Raw genomic sequence first — 8,746 nt, 5'->3', positions numbered from 1 at the left:
TCCATTCTTTTGGTAGGGATCTCAGAAATTTGAGGTTAGAATCTTTGGTTTGGTAGACTCTTCCATGCAGCTTTAGAGCATTTAGTAGCTTTTAAAATATACTAAATATATCAGTGAAAGTTTCACCTTCTTCAAAGTGGAAATGCTCATATTGCTGAATTAGTAACTTCATCTTATTTTCTCTAACTTGTTCAGTGCCATCACAGATAATCTGAATTGTATCCCAAACTTCATTGACAGTTTTGCAATTGATGATGTTCTTAAATATGTCACCATCAACTCCATTAAACAGAATATTCATGGCCTTCTTGTCTTTCCTGACTTGTTCAATATCAGGATCTGACCATTCATGCCTTATCTTGGGAACTGATGGCTCATTTCCAGTAACAGCTCTCATTGGTACATGAGGGCCTCTCTCTATGCAATACACATAGGCCTCATCTTGAGAAAGTAAATGAAGATGCATCATTACCTTCCAGTGATGGTAATTATCTTTGTCCAGAAAAGGAATCTTGACTCCAACATCCTTCTTGTTCATCTTGCTGTTTGTTGTGATCTTTAAACTCTTTGTTCTTCAAGAGCTTGCTCTGATACCAATTGTTAGTCCCTAACAATGCAACAAGAATTACAGAAGGGGGGTTGAATGGAATTCTTGAAACTTTTTTTCTGAATTATAAAATATTCTAACTTAAAATATATATATCAGTGTTTTGATTTGCAAAGTGTGGAATGACAAGTTAAATATGAATCAAAACACAAAGTAATAAAAACACAAGTCTTTAAAACTTTCTGGTGGACTTGAATATATCCACCAGATATATATATATATATATATATATATATATATATATATATATATCAAGAGAATTCTGTGAAGCTTGAATAGCTCACAACTGCTTATAAAACAAGAACAACTAAACTCACAGAGAAATGCTTAAAGGATTCAGCTTACAATTATTTCTCTGAGAAAATACTTGGTCTTGTTATTCTATTTGCTACTCTTGGTTTATATATCACCAAGATTACACAGTAATAAGACAAGATAATAAAACAAAACCTATCAAGTCTAATACTATGCTGCTTCACTACTCTATTCCAGCATCTTTGAATATCTTCATAATAGCATGGAAATGGCAATGCTTCTTTGTTCTCAAAAACCCAGTTGAATAGGCTTCCACATTCCTTTTGCATACACTCGACGCATGTGACTGTGTTGTCACTGTCAACAGATGTTTGAATTGATCATCCGTCGGGTACATGATCATCCGTCGGGTTGCCTTGTAGATAATCTGTCGGGTAACTTTGTTGATTATCCGTTGGGTAGCTATTTGGCACTTGACTTCATTTCATTTATGCAGAATTACAAGACATCATCTATGTACAATTAATCAACCTATTCTGCATATCTAATTAAAGTCAACATGACTTATATGCTACTACAGAATCTAAACAAAGGTGTTTACAGAGATGTGCTACATGACTTGTTATTACATAAGCTACTCACCAGATGGATGTCAAATCATCATCCGTCGGGACTATATTGAGTCATCCGTCGGGACTATATTTGCTTATCCGTCGAGTGCTACATATTTTACTAAGTTAAATCTACTAAGGTATTTTGTTAATGAAATCATCAAGTTCACAACATATTCACTCAATTATGACAAACATGGGATTGATTGCATACTTCATCAAATCCCATGTTTGTCATAATTATTAATTCAATCAATCTTATTCTTGTAGTTATAAATATTAGTTTAATTCTTAGTTATAAACATCCTCAATTAGTTATAGTCTTAGCATTGAATAATAATCATACATTGTTGTTTAGGTGCGTGAATTAATTAGTTAACCAATACAGTCTCTATGGGAACAAACTAGAAAAAATTCTATACTACTTGTGAAATCGTATACTTGCGTGTATTATTAGCGCGTGTTTAGCGACTAACAAGTTTTCGGCGCCGCTGCCGGGGACTGCAGTGTTAATTGATAGTTTATGTGCTTTCCATCAGTGGTCGTTAAAGTTCATTGACTAGGACATTGTTACTTACCTATTTCCTTGTCTTATTTCAGGTACTCTAGCGTGGGTGTATGCATACGCATTCGCGTACTCGTAAGAGAACACTGGATAAAGCCGAGGAAGAAGTTGTGGTAGTTTGGAAGGAAGTTTTTGAGGAAGAAAATAAGGTAGAAGAAGAAGAGAAAGTCGAAGAACCAGTTGTCGTAGCGATGGGAGATCAAGCAGAACATCTGAAGGCTTTGATGGACTATTCTCAGCCTAAGATTAATGATATTCAGTCAAGCATCATCTGACCAGCCATCAGGGCTAACACTTTTGAGATCAAGTCAAGCACGATTCAGATGATACAGAACTCAGTTCAGTTTGGGGGTTCTTCTACTAAAGACCCCAACATGCATATCAGGGATTTCATCGAGAACTGCGACACTTTTAAATTTAATGATGTGACTGAAGACGCTATCAAGCTACGCCTGTTCCCATTCTCTCTGAGGGACAAGGCCAAGTGCTGGTTATACTCTCTGCCGGCAGGATCTATCACCACTTGGGAGGATCTTGCGCAAAAGTTTCTCACTAAATTCTTCCCCATGGCGAAGACTGCTACAATCAGGAATGCTCTTACCCAGTTTGCTCGGTAAACAGGAAAATCTCTGTGTGAGGCTTGGGATCGATATAAGGAAATGATAAGGTAGTGCCCACACCATGGCATGCCTGATTGGATGATTATTAAATGCTTCTACAATGAATTGGTTGCTACTTCTAGACCCATGCTTGATGCAGCATCAGGAGGAGCCTTGTGGGCTAAGAGCTACAATGAAGCTTATGAACTTATTGAACTAATGGCTGCTAATGAGTACCAGAATCATTCCCAGAGACTGACTCAAGGAAAAGTTGCAGGAATTCTGGAGTTGGACGCAGCTACTGCTATCGCTGCCCAACTTAAAGCTCTGACGATGAAGGTGGACACTTTGGCTAATTTTGGAGTAAATTAAATCGCAAGTGTCTGTGAGCTTTGTGCTGGTGCCCATGAGACTGATCAGTGCGTAATTTCTAGTGAATCGGCTCAGTTCGTGAGCAACTTCCAGTGATCGCAGCAACCAGCGTCAGCCACTTATCATCCCAATAACCGCAATCATCCTTATTTTAGTTGGAGCAATGCTCAAAACGCGGTTCAAGAACCTTATCAGCAGTACCCAGCTAAATAGTACAACCCCCTAGTTTTCAGCAACCACAGTATGCACCTAGATAGCAACTCCAGCTGCAACAAGCCAATGAAAAATATGAGTTAGAGGAGTTGAAGCTTATGTGCAAGAGTCAAGCTGTTTCTATCAAGACCTTGAAAAATCAAATTGGTTAAATTGCCACTGCCTTGCTAAATCATCATCCTGGTACATTACCTAGTGACACTGAAGTGCCAGGAAAGAGGGAAGCTAAGAAGCAGGTAAAGGCAATCACTTTAAGGTCGGAAAGGTTATGAATCCCGAACAAACTCAAGAGTTGACTGAAGAAGTTGGTGCTGAGGAAGAAGTAGTGCAGCAGGATAAAGAAGTGGAACCAAGGAAGACTACTGTTGAGCACACTCCGCCTGAGGGTAATACAGGGGAGAAATATATCTATCCTCCACCGCCTTTTCCCAAGAGGTTGCAGAAGAAAAAGCTGGACAAGCAATTTGAGAAGTTTCTGGAGGTTTTCAAGAAACTTCATATCAACATACCTTTCGCCGAGGCTCTCGAGCAGATGCCTAGTTATGCAAAGTTTATGAATGGTATTCTCTCTCGGAAGGTGAAGCTAGATGATTTAGAGACAGTCGCTCTCACCGAGGAATACAGTGTTGTGCTGCAACAGAAGCTGCCTCCGAAGCTTAAAGATCCAGGAAGCTTCACTATTCCATGTACTATTGGAAAAGTGACTTTTGACAGATGCTTATGTGACTTGGGAGCTAGCATTAATCTGATGCCTTTGTCAATTTTTAAGCAGTTGGATTTACCTGATCCCAAACCGACTTATATGACTTTGCAGTTGGCCGACCGTTCTATTACATATCCGCGAGGTATCGTGGAGGATGTCTTGGTCAAGGTTGATAAACTAATCTTTCCTGCTGATTTCATAATTCTTGATTTTGAGGAGGATAAGAAGATTCCCATAATCTTAGGGAGACCTTTCCTGGTGACTGGCCAAACCTTGATAGATGTGCAGAAGGGTGAGCTCACCATGTGAGTGCTAGATCAGGATGTTACGTTTAATGTGTTCAATGCTATGAAATTTCCTACTGATAATGAGTAGTGCTTAAAAGTGGAGTTGGTCGATTCGGTGGTCACCTCGGAACTTGATTAATTACTCAGGTCTGATGTCTTAGAAAAAGCCTTATTGAGGAATTCAGATAGTGAAGATGACGAAGGGGAAGAACAATTGCAATATTTGAATGCTTCTCCCTGGAAAAGGAAAATTGATATGCCTTTTGAATCTCTTGGAATGGAGGAATTGAACAAAGCTCCTAAACGCCTCAAGTCGTCTATTGAGGAAGCTCCTACTCTTGAGCTTAAGCCCTTACCTGAACATTTGAGGTATGCGTTTTTAGGTGATGCATCTACTTTGCCTATTATTATTGCATCTGACCTTTCAGGTAGTGATGAGGAATAGCTTTTGAGGATTCTGAGAGAGTTCAAGTCAGTAATTGGATGGACTATAGCAGATATCAAGGGAATCAGCCCTTTTTATTGTATGCATAAAATTCTTCTAGAGGAAGGTAGCAAACCTACGGTCGAGCAGCTAAGAAGACTTAATCCTGTCATGAAGGAAGTAGTGAAGAAAGAAATTCTTAAGTGGCTAGATGCAGGGATCATCTACCCTATTTCTGACAGTTCATGGGTAAGCCCGGTTCAATGTGTGCCGAAAAAAAGAGGAATTACTGTGGTAGCAAATGAGAAGAATGAGCTTATTCCTACAAGGACAATCATGGGGTGGAGAGTTTGCATGGACTACCGCAAGCTAAACAAATCCACTAGGAATGATCACTTTACTTTGCCCTTCATTGATCAGATGCTCGACAGGTTGGCCGGTCATGAGTACTATTGTCTTCTGGATGGATATTCGGGTTACAATCAGATTTGTATCGCTCCATAGGATCAGGAAAAGACTACTTTCACTTGTCCATTTGGTACTTTCGCCTTCAGACGAGTTTTTTTGGTCTGTGTGGTGCGCCAGCCATATTTCAGAGATCTATGATGGCAATCTTTTCTGACATGATTGGCCATAATGTGGAGGTGTTCATGGATGACTTCTCAGTCTTTGGCGATTCTTTTGATAAATACTTGCAAAATCTGGGACATGTTCTCAAAAGGTGTGTTAAGACCATTATGGTTCTCATTTGGGAAAAATGTCACTTTATGGTGCGAAAGGGCATCATTCTCGGGCACAAAGTTTCTAGTAAAGGTCTAGAGGTGGACAAGGCCAAGGTGGGGGTCATCGAGAATCTCCCTCCACCCGTTTCTGTTAAGGGAATACGCAGTTTTCTTGGTCATGCGGGTTTCTACAGACATTTCATCAAGGACTTCTCGAAAATTTCAAAGCCTTTGTGTAGTCTGTTAAAGAAAGATTTTCCTTTCAAGTTTGATGATGAGTGCCTAGCAGCTTTTGAGACATTGAAGAAGAGTTTAATCACGGCACCAGTCATAACTGCACCTAATTGGAATGAGCCTTTTGAGATAATATGCGACGCAAGTAACTATGCAGCTCGAGCAGTTCTTGGGCAGAGGAAGAACAACATATTTCATGTGGTCTACTATGCTAGTAAGACCATAAATAGTGCCCAACTGAATTATACTACTACAGAGAAAGAGCTTTTGGCTATTGTCTATGGTTTTGAGAAATTTCGATCTTATCTACTTGGGACTAAGGTGACAGTTTTCACTGATCATGCCGCAATTTGATATCTCATCTCAATAAAGGACTCGAAACCTAGATTGATTAGATGGGTTCTTTTGCTCCAAGAATTTGAACTAGAGATCAAGTACAAAAAATGAACTGAAAATCAAGTTGCTGATCATAATTCACGTTTAGAAAATCCTAATGCTACTTTATTGGATAAGACATTGATAAATGAGTCTTTTCCTGATGAGAAATAATTTGGAGTGCAAGAAGAAGAACCGTGGTTTACAGATATTGTGAACTATCTAATGAGTAATATCATGCCTCCCGACTTATCTTATGCTCAAAGGAAGAAGTTTCTACATGAGGTGAAGTGGTATATGTGGGATGAGCTGTAACACCCCCAAATCCGGGGTCGGGGATCCGGGTTGTCACGAGTTCCATTTCCCTTAATAACACCCAATCTTAATAAATAATCAACTACTCTGTACTGTGACCCCACAATAAACACACACACCACAAGTTATAGTCTCAGAGATGAACACTCAAAAATAACACAAGTCCTTATATTCCACAATTATAAACCGTTACACCTTAAAAAGGTTCTGAATAAATTTACATATTCCTTGCCATTATTACAATTCATATTATACATAAGTCTGGTTCATCAATAGTTGAAAACCTAGCCTATTGGTAGCTCCTACCTCAGCTACGGCGGCATCAACGCTTTCAGAAGACTGCGGAACGTTTTCTAACCGCTTGCGAATCGGGAGCTTGGTCCTGTTCATCTTTTCTATCTGTTATTATGTGATGAAAGAAGAAAGCAAGGGTGAGCAGCAAGCCCACCAAAATAATATGTATAATGATTAACAATATATGAGCCTTCTCATAGTACTCATGAAAGTCTTGGTCAAAAAAAATGAACCAAGTTTGATATCTTAATGCGATGAAGTCGCAAAATATTCAGTATATATACATATATACTTTTCAAAATCTTGGAAGTCCTCTTCCATGCATAATATACACAGAGTTCCAGTTTATAACTGTATAAAAATATCGTTGCAAGGTGATCTCATATATCTACCCTTGTCTCAACGTTTTTCTGAAAATCTTTGATATGTATAAGATAATCATTAACTAGATATAAGTTGAAAATATGAAGTTACAAGATACCCCAATATACTTATATCTTTTCCAAATATTACTTGAACTACCACCGTTCAAGTTATAATCAGTTCAAAAGTTCATCACATAGATGAGACTACAAGACAAGATTTGAATAGATTCAATCTTTGAATATCATTATAAATAATGAAGTTACGAGATACTTCATTAAATCCCGATATATATATACACCTATATATATACATTTCATGCACTCCTTGAAAACCTCTGTTATGAAAATTATAAACAGAGTTGCAATATCCAATGAATTTGGAAAGGAGAAAACCTTGGCATAAACCTGATATCTTGCTGATCAGGCAAAGATACCAATAAGTAACCTTTTCTACTAGTAGATGGACGAATTCCCCACTGGTCATCACCCTGGCCGCAATAGGACCATATGCTGGACTGCCACTCAGCCACTTACGCATTTGATGGACTCCCACTGAGCCACTTACACTTTCATGGACGCCCACTGAGCCCATGTTGCTTATGCCGACTCAAATAGATGAACTTACTTCCCGAACGATGGGCAAGTAATCAAGATGTTTTCTCAAAACAGCAACCTCGTTGCGAATGTAAAATACACCACTGAGCCGGATCCCTCAAGTTTTGAAAGAGTATTTAAATCCCCTTTAAAAGGAAGATCTTAAATATAAAAATGAGTTTTGGGATCCGCTCTAACTTTTAAAAATCATTTTGAAGACTCGAAAACACTTTAAAGAGTGTTTGGAGTAATGCTGATTTAATGAAATAAATCAGTCCCAATATATTAGAAAATATCTGAATATTATTATTTAAATAATATTCCCATAAAGAATAATCTTTAATTGAAGTAGAAGTTTTAAAACTTATACTTGAAATGAGTATTAAATAACCAAAGATATACTTATACGAAAGTACTATCTTTATTTGAATAATCAAAGATAAGTTTGATTATCGACACCTTATTCTTTAATAAAATAAAGAACATATCTCAGCAAATAATCGGAGTCATAGATCCTCAAATGAATATTCAAATAATATTCATTAAATAATATAAACTGAGTCATAAGTCCTCGAATGAATATTCAAATAATATTCAATAAATAATATAAAAGAGTCATAAGATCTCGAATGAATATTCAAATAATATTCAAATAATAAAATGAAAGGAGTCATAAGTCCTCAAATGAATATTCAAAATAATATTCATTTAATAAAATAAAGAAGTCATAAGCCCTCGAATGAATATTCAAAATAATATTCATTTAATAAAATAAAGAAGTCATAAGCCCTCGCATGAATATTCGTAATAATATTCATTAAATAAAATAAAGGAGTCATAAGCCCTCGAATGAATATTCGTAATAATATTCATTAAATAAAATAAAGTTATCGAATAAACCTTATTCGATTAATAGTTTTAAAAACTATATCAATATATATATATATAAATATATATTATACTCGGGAGCCTCGCCTCCCGGTTTTAGAAAAAGTTCACCTTTTGATCCCCTATACTAAGGGTATACGCAAATACCGCTTATCTCTAGCATAGGTATTATGCAACGAATAAGCATTTGAACCAACAGATATATAAATCAAGAATACGAAATAGGCATGCATATATACCATATCACATGCTACAATATATCGCAAGAATTTGCTAATAACAAATATACATTTATCACAAGATCATGCATATACACATATACA

The 8,746-nt window shown here is 37.1% G+C and overlaps 1 non-coding gene across 1 annotated transcript; it reads right to left on the bottom strand.

Annotated features, from left to right (window-relative positions):
- Nucleotides 1-2,619: 2,619 nt before the first annotated feature.
- LOC141694853 (small nucleolar RNA R71) lies at nt 2,620-2,726 on the bottom strand. The gene has a single exon (XR_012564135.1). It is a non-coding gene; the product is annotated as a small nucleolar RNA R71 (small nucleolar RNA).
- Between the last annotated feature and the right edge of the window lie 6,020 nt (nt 2,727-8,746).

Source organism: Apium graveolens, chromosome 10 (assembly GCF_009905375.1).
Source record: "Apium graveolens cultivar Ventura chromosome 10, ASM990537v1, whole genome shotgun sequence".
Lineage (NCBI taxonomy): Eukaryota > Viridiplantae > Streptophyta > Magnoliopsida > Apiales > Apiaceae > Apium > Apium graveolens.
The sequence above is the reverse complement of the archived record's forward strand: the minus strand, read 5'-3'. Positions and strand labels throughout refer to the sequence as shown.